This window comes from Otolemur garnettii, unplaced genomic scaffold (assembly GCF_000181295.1).
Source record: "Otolemur garnettii isolate 467f Iridium unplaced genomic scaffold, OtoGar3 scaffold00023, whole genome shotgun sequence".
Classification (NCBI taxonomy): domain Eukaryota; kingdom Metazoa; phylum Chordata; class Mammalia; order Primates; family Galagidae; genus Otolemur; species Otolemur garnettii.
The window spans coordinates 20,662,493-20,671,292 of NW_003852418.1; the positions used below are offsets into that span (position 1 = coordinate 20,662,493).

General features: G+C 47.4%; 1 protein-coding gene across 4 annotated transcripts in view; it reads left to right on the plus strand.

Annotated features, from left to right (window-relative positions):
* Window positions 1–8,800, plus strand: part of CDH4 (cadherin 4) — a 454,084-nt gene that overhangs the window by 61,382 nt on the left and 383,902 nt on the right. The gene's annotated exons all lie outside the window — the stretch shown is intronic.

The window sequence follows — 8,800 nt, forward strand, 5'->3', positions numbered from 1 at the left end:
GATGATACTGATGATGGAGATGATGATACTGATGATGGAGATGATACTGATGATGGAGATGATGATACTGATGATGTTTATGATGATACTGACAATGGAGATGATGATGTTGATGATGGAGATATGATGCTGATGATGGAGATGATGGTGCTGACGATGGAGATGCCTCTGCTAATAATCCTGGTGATAATAATGGTGATGAAGATGGTAATAATGGTATCAATGATGTTAATGATGATGACAATGATATAATGAAGATGCTGATATTGATGATCATTATTATAGGAAAGATTTATATGATAATGATAACAATGCTGCTGCTAATGATGATAATGACAGCAATGATGATGAGGATGAAAGGATGCTGAAGACGGCGATGGTAATTGACAAAGATGATTACAGTGATGGTGGTGATGACAGCAATGAAGGTGACAGCAGTAATTGCCTCCTGGGCCCAATGCTGAGGTGGTTGCACTCTGGAGTCTGGCAGGCGTCCGTCTGAATCCACCTGACATTCCCACCACACTAATGTGACCTCCCTGTTTGGGAGGTTTGACATTCCTGTCTGTGACCTTCGTAATCTATAAGACTTCTTTTTCTTTATGATTTTTTCTCCACCATGTGTGCGTTTGCCACTTTCTGAGCCTGCGTCCCTGCCCGTGACTTGCCATGAAGACAGAGCAGCGTTTCCTTTTTCCTGTGGTAATTTTGAGATGTGTGAGTTTCTGCCCTGGGGTTTTTAGTTTTCTCCAACTGCAGGGGGTTAATTAGTTTGGATATGGCACAATAGCACTTACAGTTTTCTTATTAACTGGGCAGATATCCAAGGACTCCTATTCTTCAGTGGGGTCCTTTGCAAGGTTGTACTTGCAGAGAAAGCTGGGAGCAAGGAGGGATTTGAATTGCCGGAATCACCTCTAGCTATCCTCAAGAAAATCGCAGGCTCGGTTTGTCTTTTTCGTTTGACCAGCCAAAGGAATATTAGACATTACCCAGCACAGCTGTTCAACTCTTCATTTTCTATAGACTTAGCTCCAGAACTCTTTAAAAAGCACAAGTTATCAAGATACCTTAAGGAGGATTGGGAAAAGATTGAAGACAAGAAAATTAGGGGTTTTATGCTAGCAGAAAGGTTTCTCCTGCACCTAAAAACCTCCAAGGAGAACGTTCTTGGCAGTGATGGAGTAGCTGCAAGACAGATGTGAACAGGGCTGGAGGGAGAGGGAGGGAAGCTGCGTTCTTCACCGCGAAGGAGTGTTCTCCTGAAGAGGAGGAACCAAAGAATGGGCCTGGGGATTTGTCTTGCCGTTCCTGCCGTAATGTTGGCGCCCTGCCCACTTTGCTGGTCTTCTGACCCAGATGTAACTGTCATTTTTTCCATGCATCTTGCCTGACCTTGAATCTAGACTAAGTTGCTCCCTGACGGACCATTTCTGTTTATTTTTAATAATATCGAGCCCTTGCCCAACATAAGGATTTAATTGAAATTTAGAAGATACTTCTTAATTACACTAATTATTCCCCAGAAAGTATTTATTATTTGAATGTTGAGCTGGCGTTGGGGCCAAGATAACATTGGAAAACAGAATCTTAGAGCGAACTCCACCCTCCCCTTTATGCACCTGGAAGTCCTGAGGTGAGTCTGCCGTTTGTGGGGCAGACACCTAGAGACGCTCTTGAACTTGTCTCCAAGGAGAGTCCATGGAGAATTTATTGCAGTGTTGTTCATCACAGCAAAAAACTAAAGAAAACCCAGATGTCCAACAATAGGAGAATAAATACATGCATTGTGTATTGCATTCAAACACTGCAAGTCTGTGATAACTTAGACTATCACACAGATATTCATATTCCCACAGATAAATCATGATGGTGTATAAAAAACTGCAGAATGGTATTGACAAAATGCTACCGTTGATGTGATTCCCAAATGCTATATTCTGTGTACAAGTTCATTTGGAATGAAGGCAGGAAATTTGAACAGAGGAGACACACAGACCAGTTTCCAAGTAGCGACCCCCATGGAGGGCGAGCGGGTCTTCTGCTGTGATGAGTGACACTCCCCGGAGACCCAAAGCAAAGCAGTGAAGCATTCCTTTGCTAAATGTAGGTGTGTGTGTTGTGATGGGGGGGGGGGTCGTTCCTTGAAGATTCCTGCATGTTTGAAGTATTTCACAGTGGAATAAACAGCACTGGTCTTGTTAAGGACTTGAAGAGATTAGACATAATTGTTTCTAAGCATTGGAATCTCTAGAAGAGGTGAAATTCTTGGGTCCACATAACAGCGAGGGTCACACCAAAAGAGAGAGGCTGTGGGCTTCATGGAGGGTCACGAGGGAAACCACGGCCTGTGTGTCCACCTGCTCCTTTTTGTCCCGACCTGTGACGTGGACGCTCTGTTATGCCCTCCAGCTCAGTTTCCTCCTGGATTCGATGTCTAGAAGGATTCACTATCTGATGGGGTATGTGAGAAGAGCCTCCCAGGTGCCAGATCAGGCAGCAACATGATGTCCCAGAAAGAGCAAATAATTCCAGGTGTTTGAAAAGTCCTCTGAATCAGCCCCACCTTTAAGGGGAACTTGCTTGCCGATGCTAAATGGCATTGCATTGCGTCCATGTTCCCTTTATGAATAGAAAGGCTATTCCTGAGTTTAAGAGGAGGAGTTAATTAACAAAGTACAATTCCCAGAAAGCCTCTTCGACATAATTTTAAAACCCAGGTAGGTGTAAGCCTATCACTGAAACTTTAAATTGAATGTGAGACTAGAAATAATACCCTGTATGATACAAGTCTCCCGAACCAGGGGTCCGGGTGAAGGGACAGAGAGCTACCGGGAGAGAAAGTCAGAATCGGGAGGACGGACGGGTGATGTGGACTGAGACTCACTCTGGTCCCGAGGTCACCGTGCGCAGCAGACGGACACCCAGGAGATAGTTTAGATCAGTGGTTCTCAACCTTCCTAGTGCCTCCTAATGCCGCAATCCTTTAATACAGTTCCTCATGTTGTGGTGGCCCCCAACCATAAAATTATTTTCATTGCTACTTCATAACTATAATTTTGCTACTGTTATGAATCATAATGTAAATATCTGATATGCAGGATGTATTTGCAGTGTTACAAAAGGGTCACGACCCCCAGGTTGAGAACCGCTGGTTTGGATGAAGATACGGCAGAGTTACCAACAATGGGGGCCTTCCCGCAGCAAGCAGGCTGCCAGCTCACCTCTGCAGCATAGAACCTGGTCCCCAGCGTCCAGGTGACCATCTGCCGGGGATGTTGCTAAAGGAGTTTGTCCATGAGGTGGCATCCTGGACTTCCCAAATGATCCTGTGATGACTGATACTAAAGTTACACATCACAGAACACTCTCTGGACAGAGTGCATGCAGTGTGCCGTGACGGCCTGTTAGCCGGGCAGGTTCGTGCTTAAAGCTGTTGACTTGTAAATCCAGAATACTGGGGTGACAATAAATCAAATTTCGTTTTGGCCCAGTAAGGATTCCAGCAGCAGACTGGACTATACGGTGTTCCTTCTATCTTCTGAAGAACAGAAAGTCTGTTCCCATCAAGTGGGTATGGCCGGTAGCAGCAGCCTTGTCCTGGTGAGAGAGGCTGCTTGGGATCAACCTTTCCCCCTCCCTCCTTCACCTGGAGGACAGCCGCTAGCCCGGCCTCCACAGTTAGCTCCACTTTCCCACTCTGTAAGAAAAACAGAAATACATCTCAGTGATGGACTATTGTTGCTGGGCTCTTCTGTGAATTCCCCACTGTTTTGAAGAAATGGTGTGGGGTGAAGGAGCTGCCGTTGGCTGTGATCTCACGGAAGTGGATGTGCTCGGCACAGGACACGGCACACCACGTGCCCTCACTGAATGTCGTCACTGTTACTACTTGTACTGAACTTATGCCTCGGCTGTGTAAACCCCAGGGAGAAATAAGTGATTCGAGTGAAGGGCAGCACCTGTGGCTCAAAGGAGTAGGGCACCAGTCCCATACGCTAGAGGTGGCGGATTCAAACCCCGCCCTGGACAAAAATTGCCCCCAAAAATGACTCCAGTGACAAAGAAAATAGTTTTATGGCCTAATATTGACCAAATCTGGGAGTTGTGAAGTAGCAAAAAAAAAAAAAAAAAAAAGGACATTATCTTTGTTTGAACTGTCTGAGAAAGATGGCTTGGTTTCATAGCCACCCTTCCCATTTCATCTTTGTAGGGGCTGTTTGTTCTGTTTTCATTTTTCATTTTTTTTTTTTTTAAGATAAACTGGGATTGGGGAAGGTGTCTGAGATCACAATTTTTAGCAGCCTTGAAAACTGGCAAGTGAGAAGATTGGTGAATGACATTCTCCCAGTGCGGACGCACCTTCTTCTCAGATGATAAACACCTTTGTTGATTAATCACCACAGCTATTAATAGGAGGCTGAGTAATTGGAGTGATTGGCAGCAGGGCTTGCAGGCCCATCTGGTTATTGCATTTTTATGGCCATTTTCAGCTCAGAGAATCTTTAAAGTGAGACGGAGATGTTCAAATAGCTGTAGGGAGCAGGACCCAGACAGGCCAATGTCGGTCCAACACTCAGGACAGGCCGCTCCTCCGGGTCCGTGTGTCCCTGTGACATAGCTCCAGGGAATGGTGGGTGCATGACAAAGCCTGGCTGTTTAATCTGGGCATCTGGAACTCATAAAACTCTTCAAAAAGGCACAGGCCTCCTTCTATGAGGCCTGTTGGCCATGGTGACACGGAGGCAGGGTCACGGTTTGCTGCCAGCTGTGTGTTCTGGGTCTGACTGCCAGGGACAGCACCGATGACCAAGATTCGGCTATCAGATGGAGCCCATGTGCTTTACTGTGCCCCCAAGGGTGGGCGGCACAGGGACCCCTCCTCTGGTGCCCTCCTGACTTGGGAGTGATTCCCTCCAAATCACAGGGGCCATGGGAGCCCAGCGAGGTGCAGCGGTGAGATCATGAGTAGAAACTCTATCTTAGGATTCTGTGCGGCTGGTCTGGCTGGGCACAAAGGTGGCAACTGAAATGAGCAGCAGCCTCTTTTTTTTCTTCCCAAATCAATGTAACACGAGTAACTCAAGATTCCCAAGTATGGATGGATTTGAAACCCCTGGCTGGGCTCCCACGGCCCATGTTATTTAGAGGGACTCACTCCCAAGTAGGGAGGGCACCAGAGGAAGGGGTCTGTGTGCTGCCCGCCCTCCGTCCACCTCTGGGCTGATGTCAAATTTACCTTTCCTCTGACCCTCCCAAATGCCGCAGGATCACTGAGACAGTGGGACCTTAGGCGTGTCTCCTCCTGGCTTCTCTGGGCTCACGTGTTTAGCCGCTCAGGGTCTGAAGCATCAAGACGCCACTGGTAGGAGAGAGGGTTTCATTTGCGCCATGTGGGTGGAGTGTGCCTGTGTTGACTCCTCACCCCCAGTATGCCCCACTCCCGGGGATGTTTCTTACACTGCAGATGTTACAGGGATGAGTAGATGAATAACTGTTCTAGGCTGGAAAATGAGACACGAAGTGACTATGAATTAAGGTAAAAGCAACATCAGGTTAGTAATCCTGCCAAAAGGGAATTTTCATTCACATTATGTCAAGAGATTGGCTAGGAGCCACAAACATGAAAAGAACAATACTTAGCTAGAATTTTCCCATAGTTAAGTGAGAAAAACGTGAGTTCCTGTGCGTGTGTGTTTTGTGTTAGTTTAGGATCCATCACTCAACCAGCTTCTGCAATGAGTTTAAGAAACCAATTGTGGGCCGGGCACAGTGGCTCACACCCCTGATCCCAACACTCTGGGAGGCCGAGGTGTGCTGGGATTTTAAGACCAGTCTCAGCAAGAGCGAGACCCTGTCTCTACTAAAAATAGAAAAAATAGCAGGGACTTGTGGTGGGCGCCTGTAGTCCCAGCTACTGAGGAGGCTGAGGCAAGAGGATTACATGAGGCTAGGAGTTGGAGGTTGCTGTGAGCTGTGACCCAGGGCAACAGAGTGAGACTCTGCCTCAAAAAAAAAAGAAAGAAAGAAAGAAAGAGGGTGGTGCCTGTGCCTCAGTGAGTGGGGTGCCAGCCCCATATACTGAGGGTGGCCGGTTCAAACTGCAAGGAAAAAAAAAAAATAGCCGGGCATTGTGGCAGGTGCCTGTAGTCCCAGCTACTCAGGAGGCTGAGGTAGCAGAATCACCTAAGCCCAGGAGCTGGAAGTTGCTACGAGCTGTGACTCCACAGCCCTCTACTGAGGGTGACAAAATAAAACAAGAAAGAGAGAAAGAGAGAAGGAAAGAAAGAAGGAAAGAAAGAAAGAAAGAAACCAGTTGTGTGTGCACATTTAACATCCTGCTGCAAGAACCCAACCAAGTAATTGCTCCCGCCCCCCTAGCTCCCCCACCCACCCCAGCGTAGGAACTTTCTAGGTTCTGGTATCAGGCAGAGGTTTACCGCAGGTGCAGCTGGAGATGACCCAGAGTCTCAGAGGCTTGTGGAAAGGCCCATGTCTCACTCACAAACTCGCTGCTAGGGCGGCTGCCCTGTCTTTGTTAGTCTGGACTCCTGGCTGCAGGTGTTAGATATTCTTCTAAGACCTTGTGCCTTTTATTCAGAGTCCGTTTCGGAAGAGGTTGGCGGGAACATCAGGCTCTCAGCTCCATGGAGGTGAGGGCCCCTGTGTCAGCCTCCTGGCCTGTCACAGTGAAGACATTTGGTATATCAGTTGAAAGAATGGGGCCTGCTGAGGCTGGACTCTGGGTAAAGACTGTGTCTAGGTGAAGCCTGAACCGTATTCCAGGAAAGAAAGACACCCCTGGGCAGATCACGGGCCATGCCAGGAAGTTAGCTAGCTGCAAGTGTGTAGCCGGGACAGTGTAGTGGGGAGAGGAGGACGCAGGCCGCACTGCCAGTCCACGGGACAGTCCTAGTGGGGAGAGGAGGACGCAGGCCACACTGCCGGTCCACAGGACGCACAGGGCCTTCATGGGCAGCCCAGCACTGGCGCCTTGCTCTTGCCACTGTTTTATGCCCTTTGAGGGGCCAGCTCTGAGGATCCCTCCCACTGGGGTCACACTCTGGGCTGTGTGTGGACAAGGCACTCTATGGACGTGTCCATCTGGGAATTTATTCTGGTTTAGGGATAACTTGGCCTATGTGTCAGCTTTTCAAATGTTTACTTATAATTATTCTTCTGTCCACATTAAAAGGAATACTTGAGGGTGGTGCCTGTGGCTCAAGGAGTAAGGTGCCAGCCCCCATGTGCCAGAGGTGGCAGGTTCAAGCCCAGCCCTGGCCAAAAACTGCAAAAAAAAAAAAAAGAAGAAGAAGAAGAAGAATATTTGAGATAATTTGCAATAAAATGCAGATACAAATTAAGATTGTTAAAATGGAAATTTAAGGAAGAGACTTGAAATTTTCTGTCTGTTCTTTGTTAATAAAATTCTTGAATTCCTTAAAAATTTTCACCTCCTGTTTTGCCCGTTTTCCCCGTGACGAGGTAGCCAGGGACCAAGCCGCCCATTTGTTAAGGAGTAAGGGATTGTTTTTCCTTGTTGCTCTTTAGTTTATAAATTCTCATACCATTTCCTATATTGATTTTTCTTTGCGAATTGTTAGCTTAATCCTTATTTCCTGGTGTCTTGAATTCAGCTATAATATTTTAGTTTCTGGTGATTTCTGAAACACTAACATAAACTCACAGATAGTCACTCATCGTAAGACTTTTCTAAGCTTAAAATTCATAATATGAAGTCATCCTATAAAAGGATAAACTCAGCAAGGTTTTAAAACAATCATTGGATTGATACCCTTTGAAACAAGGTAATTTTATTGTCTAGCCGTTTTACCTGTAGTACTGGTGTTGAGGATGTACCTGGGGCTCAGTTGGGGGCAGAAATATTTTTTGTTTTGATTTTCCACCCGTCTCTTTCAGTAAGTGGCTAAAATCTACCAAAAATCAACACCCCACTCGCCCTGCGGAATGGGTTTTGTGTGTGTGTGTGTGGTGCTGGTCACATGTGCCCCCTTCATATTTGTACGTACAGCCACCTATTAAAAGTGACTGTCCGACCCCAAAGGAATGGAGGCCACTTTCCTCTAATTTCTTACCTGGAGCAGCTTTAAAACCTCAGGCAACACCACCCTGCAATTATTAGCATAGTGAAATTCGGTCTCTCCAGTTTTTAACAGTGGTATTAGTTCTTGTAATTAATTAGCCATGTTTCATTGGGAATAGCCTGCTCCACTGAACAGCCAGTGTTTTATTTTTACTCAGTTTAATGCATTGCAGAGCAAAGAAAGCCTGCGTGTAGGACGTGCCCCTGCCCTTCCGGAGTGTCTGGGAGGTCCAGCCCATGAGGATGGACCTGTGGTGCTGGCTTCATCTCTGTGTATCCAGAGATGGTGCACGGCCAGCCAAGCCTCTGTGGGGTAGGGCGGTCATCGTGTGCTGAGTACTTGAATGGAGAGCGGGGAGGTGACTGTCAGGGCCACAGTGCTGGGGTTCCTTCTCAGGCAGGGCCTGTGCTTCCCAGTCACCCGCGAGCCCCCTGATGGACCCTACTATCAGCAGGAAAGACACCCGGGGGCCACGAGGGGTGCCCTCCTAGGCATGTATCCCCAGGGGTGACGAGGGGCGCTCTGCAAGGCACATGTCTCCGCTGGGCACTGTTTCTGCTACGTTCTTCTTCCCGAGGACACATATTCATTGAGAGGCTCTTTCAGTCCTGGTGTTTCCTGAGCAACTCAGCCGTGCACTTGGTCCTGGTGTTTCCTGAGCATCTCAGCCGTGCACTTGGTCCTGGTGTTTCCTA